General features: G+C 42.7%; 1 protein-coding gene across 2 annotated transcripts in view; it reads right to left on the bottom strand.

Moving 5' to 3' along the window:
• Window positions 1-15,665, bottom strand: part of LOC139411034 (clathrin heavy chain 1-like) — a 41,238-nt gene that overhangs the window by 22,222 nt on the left and 3,351 nt on the right. The window lies entirely within an intron of this gene.

Here is a 15,665-nt window from a genome sequence, read left to right as displayed (position 1 = left end):
CTAGACATCTCTGCTGTGTTTCACGCCCTTCCGCATCTGCGGTGGAAGGTGGCCGAGCTACAGCCGTGTCTCAGACCATGAGACATGCCGAAAATTGGTCTTCTCACGAAAACGTCTGTAGCATCCGAACGGTTTGGCCTACACAATGGTGTTCTCCGTTTTGCTCTACGACCCCCACAAGCCCTACAGGACCCGCCTGAAGTTGGTAACGCTGAAGTGCCAACTTCTGCCTGTAGCACCCAAACAGTTTGGGCTACAAACTAATGACTAATGTGGAAAGGGCAGTCTTCTCAGTCACTGGACTTAAATAGGGGTTAAATATGTGTCCCCAAAAATATATTTGCTGAACTTATCTCCTAGAATTAGGGCAGACACTTCAAAACCTTATTCCTTATGATGTAATTTCTGACTTTTTTGTTGTTGCCATTTATCAATGCGTTACTATGGGCTATAGTAATAAAGCACACAACCAATATTTTATCAAATACTTTTTTACAATATTGTTTGAGATACCTAAAGGGGTCCTAAAATTCTAAAACAAATAGCCTAGCTAAATGATCCTTGGTAGACTTTTAGAGGTTAATGATGGCCTGCAGTAAAAACATGTGTTGGGCCAGTGGATCTTGTCAGGTCAGTAACTTTTCAGTGCATTTTTTTGCATTCCAGTTCAACATTTACCTGCTCTGTCACAGTTTACCATTGCAAACCATTGATGACTACACCCGTAAATGTCATATCATTTGTATTTGAGCAAAATTATTGGCTGTTCATTCAAGCACCTTCGAGCCCACCCGCAAGTCACTTCTCCAGCAGTAGCCGTCATTGCGTTGATGCCTTCACACAGCAAGCTGTCCGAGCAAAAAGAAGCAGCCAGCAATCTACTCGCTGATCTTATTTATTTAGGGGAAAGGGATTTACAAAAGTAAAACCTTCGATAGGAAATAATAGCAATGTGCTGGATACTGTTGATAGTCTGCAAAAAGAAAGCTAAAAAAAAAGAAATATACCTATCATTCCTCTTGGCTAGCCTACTGTAGCCATGTCCATACCTCTTTTGCAGCGTTTCTTATAAAGCGTCCTATTTTTAAGTCTCAAAATGGCATACTTTAGGAACAAAAATTAACGCAATTAATACAATTCTAAAGAATTGAGTAATGACTTGTATTGCTAAATTATACTGCACAGCTTTTTAATACGTGTAATAACTACATTTTATTATGTTATATTAATAGCTGAATATAGAGAAAAAGCATTCCACCCTTTAAGAAATACTCCATGTCAGGGCCAGTAGAAATGCTGCTGTTATTTACTGTGCTTTGATTGACGAACAGCAAGCTTGACTAGTTCATAAAAGGTGTCGAACTGACTGAATAAAGTCGATCTCATATATCCTGGCCATTCATAAAATCATACAACGTAGTTATATGTCCATGGTATTGATCCGGACAAGAAGTTTAGGGTGCCTATCAATCATTGTTTTTGAAACCAGTGGACAGCCAGTGAAAAATGTGCTCTGGCAACAGCTGCACAGTGCGGATCCCAGCCTGTGGAATAAAAGTGGAGATTTTATTTCTCAATCTAAATAACAAAATCCAAAGGCCTAATGGACACATGCTCAAAACTCACACACTTGATAGACTTAAAAAAAAGGGCAATCTGTAGTTGCTACATCCATTTTTGGACTTATATGATTCTTGAAGAATATAACTTGTAAATACCTCATGAGTTTATGTTGAACTGTCACACTCCATGATAACCCAAAATATAAGCTTGTTTTTCTCCAATGTTTGTAAAAATGGTCAATGTAAACAAACACTGTATAGCCTCATAACATGGATAAAACAATGTTGATATCATGGATGGTCAGTCCATCCATAGCTCGGTCTATTAATCTGAGAGTGGTTACATTTCTCCAGGCCCGTTCCTTTAGCTTATTACCAAAACAGAGGTCCATTTTGTTATTGTTTCATCTGTGGATTTGCCCTTTAAACAGCTGCATATTATCAAGATATCGAAGTGTCACCAACAAAAAGTGAAACAATAGACCTATAACAAATGCAGAACATGGCATTCATTTTTCAAATGTAAATAGCACTTTTCAGTAGTGCTCAGTGCATGCCATTCCATGAGCGCAGCATTTATTTTTCAACTCGAATCAATGAGCCCAATCAGTCCTCCATGACCACAAATTCATCAACAACAGAGTAGGGCTGGCTAATAAGTCCTTAGTTTTAGTGTTCTGCTCAGGTAAAACAATTTGGCTAATCTATACTTCCATATTTCCAAGTCATATTCTTGAAGATCAAGGGGTATAACATTTATTAGAATGACTGGAATTCTGATAAACTTTGTTTTTTAATGGAAATATATCATTTAAATTGTGTTATTATATGTAGTAGAAAGCGATGGTTTAGTTAGAAGAAGCCTACATAACCCAGCCCATAAAGTAACATTTAAAATCCATATGGCCAGCTATGTAAACTTTAACATTGATTTATCCTACAATAGATTCTGTTCAACTTGCAACATACATTTTTGTCTTCTTCTAATTGACTATTAAGGAGAAAGTAATCCCAAAAAAGAAACTGAATGTAATCAGATTACATTAGTTTGGGTAATCCAAAAGTGGCACTATTGTTACAAATTTAACTAGTAACTAACGGATTACATTTAGAAAGTAACCTACCCAACCCTGTCAATAGCCTACCGAATTGCATCAGTACGAGTGCTGTTCATTTGGCCACTGTTTAACACCTGCTTCATTCTTCAATCATAGCTGTATTGTGGATAGCTGAGAAGGAAGCTTGAAGCCTGTGGAAGTCAGCAGACTTTTTTTTTTTTTTCAAACTTTATTTAACCAGGTAGGCTAGTTGAGAACAAGTTCTCATTTACAACTGCGACCTGGCCAAGATAAAGCAAAGTAGTGCGACACAAACAACAACAACAGAGTTACACATGGAATAAACAAACATACAGTCAATAATACAATATAAAAAGTCTATATACAGTGTGTGCAAATGAGGTAGGATAAGGGAGGTAAGGCAATAAATAGGCCATAGTGGCAAAAAAATTACAATATATCAATTAAAACCCTGGAATGATAGGTGTGCAGAAGATGAGTGTGCAAGTAAAGATAATGGGGTGCAAAGGAGAAAAATAAATAATAGAAATAACAGTATGGGGATGAGGTAGTTGGATGGGCTATTTACAGATGGGCTATGTACAGGTGCAGTGATCATTGAGCTGCTCTGACAGCTGATGCTTAAAGTTTGAGGGAGATATGAGTCTCCAGCTTCAGTGATTTTTGCAGTTCGTTCCAGTCATTGGCAGCAGAGAACTGGAAGGAAAGGCAACCAAAGGAGGAATTGGCTTTGGGGGTGACCAGTGAAATATACCTGCTGGAGCGTGTGCTACGGGTGGGTGCTGCTATGGTGACCAGTGAGCTGAGATAAGGCGGGGCTTTACCTAGCAAAGACATATAGATGACCTGGAGCCAGTGAGTTTGGCGACGAATATGAAGCGAGGGCCAGCCAACGAGAGCATATAGGTCGCAGTGGTGGGTAGTATATGGGCCTTGGTGACAAAACGGATGGCACTGTGATAGATGGCATCCAATTTGCTGAGTAGAGTGTTGGAGGCTATTTTGTTAATGACATCGCCAAAGTCTAGGATCGGTAGGATAGTCAGTTTTACGAGGGTATGTTTGGCAGCATGAGTGAAGGATGCTTTGTTGTGAAATAAGAAGCCAATTCTAGATTTGATTTCGGATTGGAGATGCTTAATGTGAGTCTGGAAGGAGAGTTTACAGTCTAACCAGACACCTAGGTATTTGTAGTTGTCCACATATTCTAAGTCAGACCCGTCCAGAGTGGTGATGCTGGACGGGCAGGCAGGTGTGGGCAGCGATCGGTTGAAGAGTATGCATTTAGTTTTACTTGCATTTAAGAGCAGTTGGAGGCCACGGAAGGGGTGTTGTATGGCATTGAAGCTCGTCTGGAGGTTTGTTAACACAGTGTCCAAAGGGCCAGAAGTATACAGAATGGTGTCGTCTGCGTAGAGGTGGATCAGAGAATCACCAGCAGCAAGAGCAACATCATTGATGTATACAGAGAAAAGAGTCGGCCCAAGAATTCAACTCCGTGGCACCCCCATAGAGAGTGCCAGAGGTCCAGACAACAGGCCCTCCGTTTTGACACACTGAACTCTATCTTAGAAGTAGTTAGTGAACCAGGCAAGGCAGTCATTTGAGAAACCAAGACTGTTGAGTCTGCCGATAAGAATGTGGTGAATGACAGAGCCAAAAGCCTTGGCCAGGTCGATGAATACAGCTGCACAGTATTGTCTTTTATCGATGGCGGTTATGATATCGTTTAGGACCTTGAGCGTGGCTGAGGTGCACCCATTACCAGCTCGGAAACCAGATTGCATAGCGGAGAAGGTACGGTGGGATTCGAAATGGTCGGTGATCTGTTTGTTAACTTGGCTATCGAAGACCTTAGAAAGGCAGGGTAGGATAGATATAGGTCTGTAGCAATTTGGGTCTAGAGTGTCTCCCCCTTTGAAGAGGGGGATGACCGTGGCAGCTTTCCAATTTTTGGGGATCTCAGACGATACGAAAGAGAGGTTGAACAGGCTAGTAATAGGGGATGCAACAATTTCGGTGGATCATTTTAGAAAGAGAGGGTCCAGATTGTCTAGCCTGGCTGATTTTTAGGGGTCCAGATTTTGCAAATCCTATCTGGATTTTGGTGAAGGAGAAATGGGAAGGCTTGGGCAAGTTGCTGTGGGGAGTGCAGGGCTGTTGATCGGGGTAGGTTCTTCCTAGGTTTTGGCCTTTCTAGGGAGTTTTACCTAGCCACCGTGCTTCTACACCTGCATTGCTTGTACCGTGCAGTACCGAAGAGCCCTTACTGCTGCTCAATCATCCTATTTTTCTAACTTAATTGAGGAAAATAAGAACAATCCGAAATTCCTTTTTGATACTATCGCAAAGCTAACTAAAAAGCAGCATTCCCCAAGAGAGAATGACTTTCACTTTAGCAGTGATAAATTCATGAACTTATTTGAGGAAAAGATTATGATTATTAGAAAGCAAATTACGGACTCCTCTTTAAATCTGCGTATTCCTTCAAAGCTCAGTTGTCCTGAGTCTGCACAACTCCGCCAGGACCTAGGATCAAGAGAGACGCTCAAGTGTTTTAGTACTATATCTCTTGACACAATGATGAAAATAATCATGGCCTCTAAACCTTCAAGCTGCATACTGGACCCTATTCCAACTAAACTACTGAAAGAGCTGCTTCCTGTGCTTGGCCCTCCTATGTTGAACATAATAAACGGCTCTCTATCCACCGGATGTGTACCAAACTCACTAAAAGTGGCAGTAATAAAGCCTCTCTTGAAAAAGCCAAACCTTGACCCAGAAAATATTTTTAAAAACTATCGGCCTATATCGAATCTTCCATTCCTCTCAAAAATTTTAGAAAAGGCTGTTGCGCAGCAACTCACTGCCTTCCTGAAGACAAACAATGTATACGAAATGCTTCAGTCTGGTTTTAGACCCCATCATAGCACTGAGACGGCACTTGTGAAGGTGGTAAATTAAATTTTAATGGCATCGGACCGAGGCTCTGCATCTGTCCTCGTGCTCCTAGACCTTAGTGCTGCCTTTGATACCATCGATCACTGCATTATTTTGGAGAGATTGGAAACCCAAATTGGTCTACACGGACAAGTTCTGGCCTGGTTTAGATCTTATCTGTCGGAAAGATATCAGTTTGTCTCTGTGAATGGTTTGTCCTCTGACAAATCAACTGTAAATTTCGGTGTTCCTCAAGGTTCCGTTTTAGGAGCACTATTGTTTTCACTATATATTTTACCTCTTGGGGATGTTATTCGAAAACATCATGTTAACTTTCACTGCTATGCGGATGACACACAGCTGTACATTTCAATGAAACATGGTGAAGCCCCAAAATTGCCCTTGCTAGAAGCATGCGTTTCAGACATAAGGAAGTGGATGGCTGCAAACTTTCTACTTTTAAACTCGGACAAAACAGAGATGCTTGTTCTAGGTCCCAAAAAACAAAGAGATCTTCTGTTGAATCTGACAATTAATCTTAATGGTTGTACAGTCGTCTCAAAAAAAACTGTGAAGAACCTCAGCGTTACTCTGGACCCTGATCTCTCTTTTAAAGGACATATCAAGACCATTTCAAGGACAGCTTTTTTCCATCTACGTAACATTGCAAAAATCAGAAACTTTCTGTCCAAAAATGATGCAGAAAAATGAATCCATGCTTTTGTCACTTCTAGGTTAGACTACTGCAATGCTCTACTTTCCGGCTACCCGGATAAAGCACTAAATAAACTTCAGTTAGTGCTAAATATGGCTGCTAGAATCCTGACTAGAACCAAAAAAATTGATCATATTACTCCAGTGCTAGCCTCTCTACACTGGCTTCCTGTCAAAGCAAGGGCTGATTTCAAGGTTTTACTGCTAACCTACAAAGCATTACATGGGCTTGCTCCTACCCATCTCTCTGATTTGGTCCTGCCGTACATACCTACACGTACGCTACGGTCACAAGACGCAGGCCTCCTAATTGTCCCTAGAATTTCTAAGCAAACAGCTGGAGGCAGGGCTTTCTCCTATAGAGCTCCATTTTTATGGAACGGTCTGCCTACCCATGTCAGAGACGCAAACTCGGTCTCAACCTTTAAGTCTTTACTGAAGACTCATCTCTTCAGTGGGTCATATGATTGAGTGTAGTCTGGCCCAGGAGTGGGAAGGTGAACGGAAAGGCTCTGGAGCAACGAACCGCCCTTGCTGTCTCTGCCTGGCCGGTTCCCCTCTTTCCACTGGGATTCTCTGCCTCTAACCCTATTACAGGGGCTGAGTCACTGGCTTACTGGGGCTCTCTCATGCCGTCCCTGGAGGGGGTGCGTCACCTGAGTGGGTTGATTCACTGATGTGGTCATCCTGTCTGGGTTGGCGCCCCCCCCTTGGGTTGTGCCGTGGCGGAGGTCTTTGTGGGCTATACTCTGCCTTTTCTCAGGATGGTAAGTTGGTGGTTGAAGATATCCCTCTAGTGGTGTGGGGGCTGTGCTTTGGCAAAGTGGGTGGGGTTATATCCTTCCTGTTTGGCCCTGTCCGGGGGTGTCCTCGGATGGGGCCACAGTGTCTCCTGACCCCTCCTGTCTCAGCCTCCAGTATTTATGCTGCAGTAGTTTATGTGTCGGGGGGCTAGGGTCAGTTTGTTATATCTGGAGTACTTCTCCTATCCTATTCGGTGTCCTGTGTGAATCTAAGTGTGCGTTCTCTAATTCTCTCCTCTCTTTCTTTCTCTCTTGGAGGACCTGAGCCCTAGGACCATGCCCCAGGACTACCTGACATGATGACTCCGTGCTGTCCCCAGTTCACCTGGCCGTGCTGCTGCTCCAGTTTCAACTGTTCTGCCTTATTATTATTATTATTCGACCATGCTGGTCATTTATGAACATTTGAACATCTTGGCCATGTTCTGTTATAATCTCCACCCGGCACAGCCAGAAGAGGACTGGCCACCCCACATAGCCTGGTTCCTCTCTAGGTTTCGGCATTTCTAGGGAGTTTTTCCTAGCCACCGTGCTTCTACACCTGCATTGCTTGCCGTTTGTGGTTTTAGGCTGGGTTTCTGTACAGCACTTTGAGGTATCAGCCGATGTACAAAGGGTTATATAAATACATTTGATTTGATAGGAGTAGTCAGGTGGAAAGCATTGCCAGACATAGAAAAATGCTTATCGAAATTCTCAATTATCGTGGATTTATCAGTGGTGACAGTGTTTCCTAGCCTCAGCGCAGTGAGCAGCTGTGAGGAGGTGCTCTTTTTGGAGTTTGTGCTCCAGGATGCAAATTTCTGTTTTGAAAAAGCTAGCCTTTGCTTTCCTAACTGCCTGTGTATACTGGTTCCTAACTTCCCTGAAAAGTTGCATCCCTCAGGGCCTATTTGATGCTAATGCAGTACGCTACAGGATGTTTTTGTGCTGGTCAAGGGCAGTCAGGTCTGGAGTGAACCAAGGGCTATATCTGTTCCTGGTTCAAATGTTTTTGAATGAGGCATGCTTATTTAATATGGTGAGGAAAGCACTTTTAAAGAATAACCAGGCATCCTCTACTGACGGAATGAGGTCAATGTCCTTCCAGGATACCCGGGCAAGGTAAATTAGAAAGGTCCGCTCGCTGAAGTGTTTTAGTGAGCGTTTGACAGTGATGAGGGGTGGTCGTTTGGCCGCAGACCCATTACGGAAGCAGGCAATGAGGCAGTGATCGCTGAGATCCTGGTTGAAGACAGCAGAGGTGTATTTGGAGGGCAGGTTGGTTAGGATGATATCTATGAGGGTGCCCATATTTACAGATTTGGGGTTGTACCTGGTAGGTTCATTGAGAATTTGTGTGAGATTGAGGGCATCAAACTTAGATTGTAGGATGGCCGGGGTGTTAAGCATGTCCCAGTTTAGGTCACCTAGCAGCACGAGCTCTGAAGATAGATGGGGACCAATCAATTCACATATGGTATCCAGGGCACAGCTGGGGGCAGAAGGTGGTCTATAGCAAGGGGCAACGGTGAGAGACTTGTATCTGGAAAGGTGGATTTTTAAAAGTAGAAGCTCAAATTGTTACACGATTCTTTAAAGGCCCAGTGAAGTCAAAATTGTTTTTTTCTGTTTGATATCATATTGTGGCTACTACATGTGCTTGTGGAAAACACTGAAACATCCATAGAAGCAGTGAGATTTGCTGGAGTCGTACCTCCATGAAAAAATTATAGGAAAAAACAAAGGCACCAGTTGCTGACATTTGCCTAAAGGTGGGGAAAACAGTTGGTACCAAAATCACTCCCTCTATTAAAAGAACTCCCGTTCTTGTCCAATTTTCTGAGGAGGAAATTCTTAAATGTCGTTTCCAAGAAGGTTAGGCGGTGGTGGCACCCATCACAGTCAGCCCATGGAAACAGTGTGGGCATACAGTAGCATACGGCAGGCAGACAGACAACAACAGGATATTAGGCTGACTCTGGAAAGCTTTATTTTCAATGACAGCTGCTATTAATTTAGCTTTTACTGAGGCATTATACCATAACATGCAGCAGTAGTTTCTGCTGCATATTTAATTCAAATAACCCAACACTACGAAATACAAAACTGTACAAAGTGGTGCTTGTTTCAGGAATCTCAGATGCCGAACACTAATATCCATGTAATTATTGTGTAATTACCATGTTACGTTATTTCTAAGTAAATACCATGTAAACAGCAGCCTGTTCACATGGTTGATTCAGCACAGACCTCTGCTAGTGGGTTCACAGGGGCTTCCCGGAGTAGGCTGAGAATGTGCCCTGATCTCTAGTGTGCCTCCCAAATGGCACCCTATTCATTAGTGTGTGTAGGGCCCAGGTCAAAAGTAGTGCACTATATAGGGAATACAATGCCAACTGGGACACAGGTCTGATCTAGAGTGTGATGTGATCTCTCCCAGCAGGTCATCATTTTCAGAGAGACAGATCTCCACTGATTCTCAGTAGTAGATTATCTCCATCATTGAGCATATCATTGTCCTAATGAGAAGAAGCCTCTTGATCTGAAGATATAGCCAATATCAGTGAATATCAGTGAATACTGAACATGGTTGGTTACAACCACAACATACCACCTGAAGGTTTTCAACCATTTTCAGTAACAGTATTCAGTGATACTGGCTAAATTCCAGGTGAAGTTGTTCTTGACCTTAGGCACAGATCTAGGATCACCTTGCCCTCCCCATACCCTAACCATGATGGGGGAAAAACACAAACTGGTTCGTGTCTCTCGGTCTCCACTGGGCCTCACCCAGCTCTGTGAGGGGGTCAGGGGTTAGGATGGAGCACTAAATCAGACGATAACATCAGAGGAAAGGCCAAAAGAGGAGATATCTCCACCGGCTGCCAGAAATCTCTCAGGAGGAGGGAGGATAGAGGGAGATAGAGAAGTAAAGGAAGAGGTAACCAGTAAGCTGGGGGAATTGGGGGGGGGGGGGGGGCTGTACTCAAGAATTCCTGGAATACAGTGCTTGTTTGAGGCCTGGGTTAGGGTGGGGTGGCTGAGTCACCGGAAGCACCCCCGTTCCTATATAGAACATTCCAGACTAAATCACTCGCAACCACAACCCAGGGTGTTTCTCAATATGCATACTACAGTGCTCCACACTTATGCTCCGAGTGTATTCGCCGAGGACGTTCTTATTAGTACGTTCTTGTGAGGACGAGAGTGTGGAGAACGCATAAAACATTACATTTGAAAAGAACTCGCACTTCATCTACTGTATTACCTCACGCTCTATCTTCCCATTCACGGAACTTCTCCCAGGCAGGATAATGGCAATAGAGACTAAACTAGACATACACAAAGCAAACCTTTTTACTTAATAATTATCAGCTTGCTATAAGTCAATAGTAATCATCTAGCTAGCCAGCTGGTTTAACGGGCAAAAACAATCTAAAACTAATGTTATGTGAGGTAGATGACTAGCTGTCAATTCTTTGTGGGTAGCTAGATAGTAAATCCAATAGGGCTAACTGGCTATGGTCATGCGATCTACCCACACGACAGTGGGTATTGTAGGCAGGTAAACATGTCAGAATTAGCACAGTATGTATTTATTAACGTATCAAGATAAATGGATTGTAGTCCGGCAACATATGCGATGTGAACGGGCAACATTTCATTCGGAAGTCTGAGTTCATTTTCTCGCTTCAGCTGCAAAACAGCCACCATTGATTTCAATAACATTTTCCATCGTTTTTACACGGTTGCGTCTAGGCGTCACATTACGTCAACAATCCTGTAAATATTTGAAGTTGAAGCTTGCGCCGATGCATGCTTCGAAAGGAGAACAAAAACAAAGTATGCACCCAAGAAGTGCCCTCCGTGCTCCGTTTCAAAAACTCTGACCATTGTATGCTCCAGTTTGCGTGCTCAGAGCACGATAGTATGCAAATTGAAACACCCCCGGTGTCTTGAGACACACTCAGTTTCCACAGCCCAGTGAGTGCACCTGCGCGCGCACACACACACACGTTTTGTTCTTCTATCCTTGTGGGGACCTAAAATGTATTTCCATTCAAAATCCGATTTCACCTCTAACCTTATCCCAAAACCCTAACCCTAATTGTAACCCTAAACGCTAAACTTAAAATAGCATTTATCCACATGGGGAGGTGGGAAATGTCCTAAAGAGGGAGCATTTTCCTTGTTTTACTATCCTTGTGGAAACTTTTGGGGATTTTAGGTCCATACAGGGATTGAAGAACCAACCAACACTCACTCAGTCACACACACACACCACTCCTCCATGGACATTTGTGTTACAATCTCACATTCGATGCGGACCATGGTTATGAGTGTAATCCATCGCTGTTTGTTTAGCCTAAATCTAATTTATTAGTCACATGCGCCGAATACAACAAGTGTAGACTTTACCTTGAAATGCTTACTATAAGAGCCCTTTCGCAACAATGCAGTTAAAAATAAAATTAACAAATAGATACAAAATTAAATATCCTGTCTGAGGCAGCAGGCCTACCTGCATGTGTATGTACAGTCGAGGCCAAAAGTTTTGAGAATGACAAATATAAATTTTCACAAAGTCTGCTGCCTCAGTTTGTATGATGGCAATTTTCATATACTCCAGAATGTTATGAAGAGTGATCAGATGAATTGCAATTTATTGCAAAGTCCCTCTTTGCCCCGGAAATGAACTGAATCCCCCAAAAACATTTCCACTGCATTTCAGGATATTGCTGCCAGTAAGATTGCACCTAAATCAACCATTTATCGGATCATCAAGAACTTCAAGGAGAGTGGTTCAATTGTTGTGAAGAACGCTTCAGGGGACCCAAGAAAGTCCAGCAAGCGCCAGGACCGTCTCCTAAAGTTGATTCAGCTGTGAGATCGGGGCACCGCCAGTACAGAGCTTGCTCAGGAATGGCAGCAGGCAGCAGGTGTGACTGCATCTGTACGCACAGTGAGGTGAAGATTTTGGAGGATGGCCTGGTGTCAAGAAGGGCAGCAAAAAGGCCACTTCTCTCCAGGAAAAACATCAGGGACAGACTGATATTCTGCAAAAGGTACAGGGATTGAACTGCTGGGTAGTATGCAGCGATATGCCTGACTGACGGTACTCCAGCCATTAGACAGAGCAGTTCCAGGCAACAGTTCTCCTGCCAGAGGTGCTCTGCTGGGCCTGATGATCATGATCACCTCACTTCCCCTTCCTGCCCTGATGTGGTTTGCTGGGTTAAATGGGCCTGCTTACCGCATCTGTCTATTAATGGAGACAACAGCAGCCGCCAAGAGCAGGGAGCTGGTCATCTGTTAGTAGTTTCAAGTTTTATTTGTCACATGCACGAGTACAGTGAAATGTTTAACTTGCAAGCCCTTCCCAACAACGCAGTATTCAATATAGTATAACAAACAAAAACACAAAATAAAAAAGAGAATTTGCATGCTATATACAGGGTCAGTGCCAGTACCAAATGTACAATGTGCAGGGATACTGGAGTAGTTGAGGTAGATACAGTATGTACACAGAGTGAGAAATTAACACCAGCCACCAGCCAAATGCTGGTAGATTTTGCCATTGGCTGGTAGAATGTCTATTTTTACCAGCCACACTAGCGGGTTGTCATAGAGCATTTGGGAGCATTATTGTTTTCCAATCCAGAGCCCACATGTAAAAAAAAAACGAACGTGTTGTGTGTGTGTGTAGTAGTCTGGAATAGAGAATCTCAACGCTACAGTGGTGAAAGTGTGGGCTACAGTGTTGAAAGTGTGGGCTACAGTGTTGAAAGTGTGGGCTACAGTGTTTTCTGTGATGCATCTAAATTCTTTATTTTATCCTGAAAAAAATGTGTCTGGTAAGAAAATGGAGTGGCTGGTAAAACTTGGGAGAAAGTGACTGGTAGCAGGATTAATAATAATAAACAATGTGGCAGCAGCATAAGTGGTAGTCTGCGTGGTAATGAGTGTGTGTGTGTGTTAAGTGCGAGTGTGCACAAGCGTGTCAATGTAGGCGTGTGTGGGTAGAGAGGAGTAAGAGTGCATAGTCAGTGCATATAGTCCTTGGTGGTGGTGGGCAGCTATTGTCTATCTGTTTAAAAAGTATCATTGCTTGGGGTAGAAGTTGTCTCGGAGCCTGCTGGTCCGAGACCTGATACTCTGGTACCGCCTGCCGGATGGAAGCAGAGAGAATCTATGACAGGGGTGGCTGGAGTCTTTGGCAATTTCTCAGGCCTTCCACAGACATCGCTTGGTGAGTATATCCTGAATGGCTGGGACCTGACCCCAGTGATATGCTGGGCTGTCCGCACCACCCTCTGTGTAGAGTAATATCACAAAGCAAGGTGGACAGGCAACATGGACGGACTGGGACAAGAAATCGGCCCAGAAATGTCTAATACACCGGACAATTTGTTTCTCTCAGGTCCCTCATTATTAGCCAAATAATGATCCATACTTCTGCAGAAAAAAAGTATAAATAGACAAGCACACTGGGCTAAAGATGGACCAGCCCATCTGGCATTTGCCCGAATTGCCCCATATCCAATCCTTTAATGATTGGCTAAACCCCTTACAGGTATCTAGCTCCCTCTTACTAGGGCAGTGTCAGGCTGAGGCTAAATGACAGGGTATTAAACTTAGGTCTTCTGTGAGACTTATGACTGCATAAGCCCGCTAAGCTAAAGCAGAGGGTGGGTGCTTTTAGCAATATCTGCCCTACATACTGCAGAGCATAATTTGTCACAGACTGAGCCCCAGAATAATCATGAATCTGCTAATAGACTAATGCACACACTGTACTGCACTGTAAATGAACTACCAAAGGGCATAGGTCAAGAATCCATTTACTCAGACACTCTTTCTCCCTCACACTAGAGGTCTTCACGGGTCCACCCAAACACCCGAGAGGGTCTGGGTCCAAAATGTTCCCTCGGTACAGGTCAGATCCTGTTTGATTGTCATCGGGTCTCGGGTCTATGTAACTACGACCCGACCACAGCTCCGCACAACCTATAGCATATTTATTTTACACTAACAAGGTGAATTTATTGACTTATAGAAGGTCGAGCCAAAAAGACCTACAGTGCCTTCAGAAAGTATTCAAACCCCTTGACCTTTTCCACATTTTGCTGTGTTACAAATTGGGATTAAAATGTATGTCTTTCGTGTTTCCATTTTTTTTTTTTTTTTACAATCTACACAAAATACTCTAATGTCAAAGTGGAAGAATTAAAAACAATGTTTTAAGTGTAATGAAGAATAAAATACTATCATATCTTGATTAGATACCTATTCAAACCCAGAGTCAATACCTTTGGCAGCGAATACACCTGTGAGTCTTTTTGGGTAAGTCTCTAAGAGCTTTGCAGACCTGGATTGTACAATATTTTCCCATAATAATTTTTTTAAACTCTTTGCTAGACAGCCACTTTCAAGTCTTGCCATCGATTTTCAAGTAGATTTAAGTCAAAACTAACTAGGCCACTCAGGAACATTCAACGTCGTCTTGGTAAGAATCTCCAGTGTATATTTGGCCTTGTGTTTTAGGTTATTGTCCTGCTGAAAAGTGAATTCATCTCCCAGTGTCTGTTGGAATGCAGACTGAACCAGGTTTTCCTCTAGGATTTTCTTTTTATAAAAGCTACCTAGTCCTTGCCGATAACGAGCATATCCAAAATATGATGCAGCCACCACCCATGCTTGAAAATATGAAGAGTGGTAATCAGTGATGTGTATTCAGGACAAAAAGTTAATTTCTTTGCCACATCATTTGCAGTATTACTTTAGTACCTTATTGCAAACAGGATGCATGTTTTGTAATATTTTCATTCTGTACAGACTTCCTTCTTTTCACTTTGTCATTTAGGTTATTATTGTAGAGTAACTACAATGTTGATCCATCCTCAGTTCTCTCCAATCACAGCCATTAAACTGTAACTGTTTTAAGGTCACCATTGGCCTCATGATGAAATCCCTGAGCGGTTTCCTTCCTCTCCGGCAACTGAGTTAGGAAGGACGCCTGTATCTTTGTAGTGACTGGGTGTATTGATACACCATCCAAAGCTAAATTAATAAGTTTTACCATGCTCAAAGGGATAGTCAGTGTCTGCTTTTTATTTATTTATTACCCATCGACTGTACCAATAGGTGACGTTCTTTGCCAGGCATTGGAAAATCTCCCTGATCTTTGTGGTTGAATCTGTGTTTGAAATTCACTGCTCGAATGAGGGACCTGTGTGGGGTACAGAGATGAGGTAATCATTCAAAAATCATATTAACCCCTATTATTGCACACAGTGTGTCCATGCAACGCATTATGCGAGTTGTTAAGCACATTTTTACTCCTGAACGCATTTAGGATTGCCATAGGAAAGGGGTTGAATACTTGACTCAAGACAATTCCGTTTAGAATTTTTTCAAAACAAAATTCCACTTTAACATTGTGAGGTATTGTGTATAGATCAGTGGCACAAAATCTAGATTTTATACATTTTAAATTCAGGCTGTAACACAGCAAAATGTTGAAGAAGTCAAGGGGTGTGAATACTTCCTGAAGGCACTGTATTCATTAACGAGAAGAGCAACTT

This window comes from Oncorhynchus clarkii, chromosome 6 (assembly GCF_045791955.1).
Source record: "Oncorhynchus clarkii lewisi isolate Uvic-CL-2024 chromosome 6, UVic_Ocla_1.0, whole genome shotgun sequence".
Classification (NCBI taxonomy): domain Eukaryota; kingdom Metazoa; phylum Chordata; class Actinopteri; order Salmoniformes; family Salmonidae; genus Oncorhynchus; species Oncorhynchus clarkii.
The sequence above is the reverse complement of the archived record's forward strand: the minus strand, read 5'-3'. Positions and strand labels throughout refer to the sequence as shown.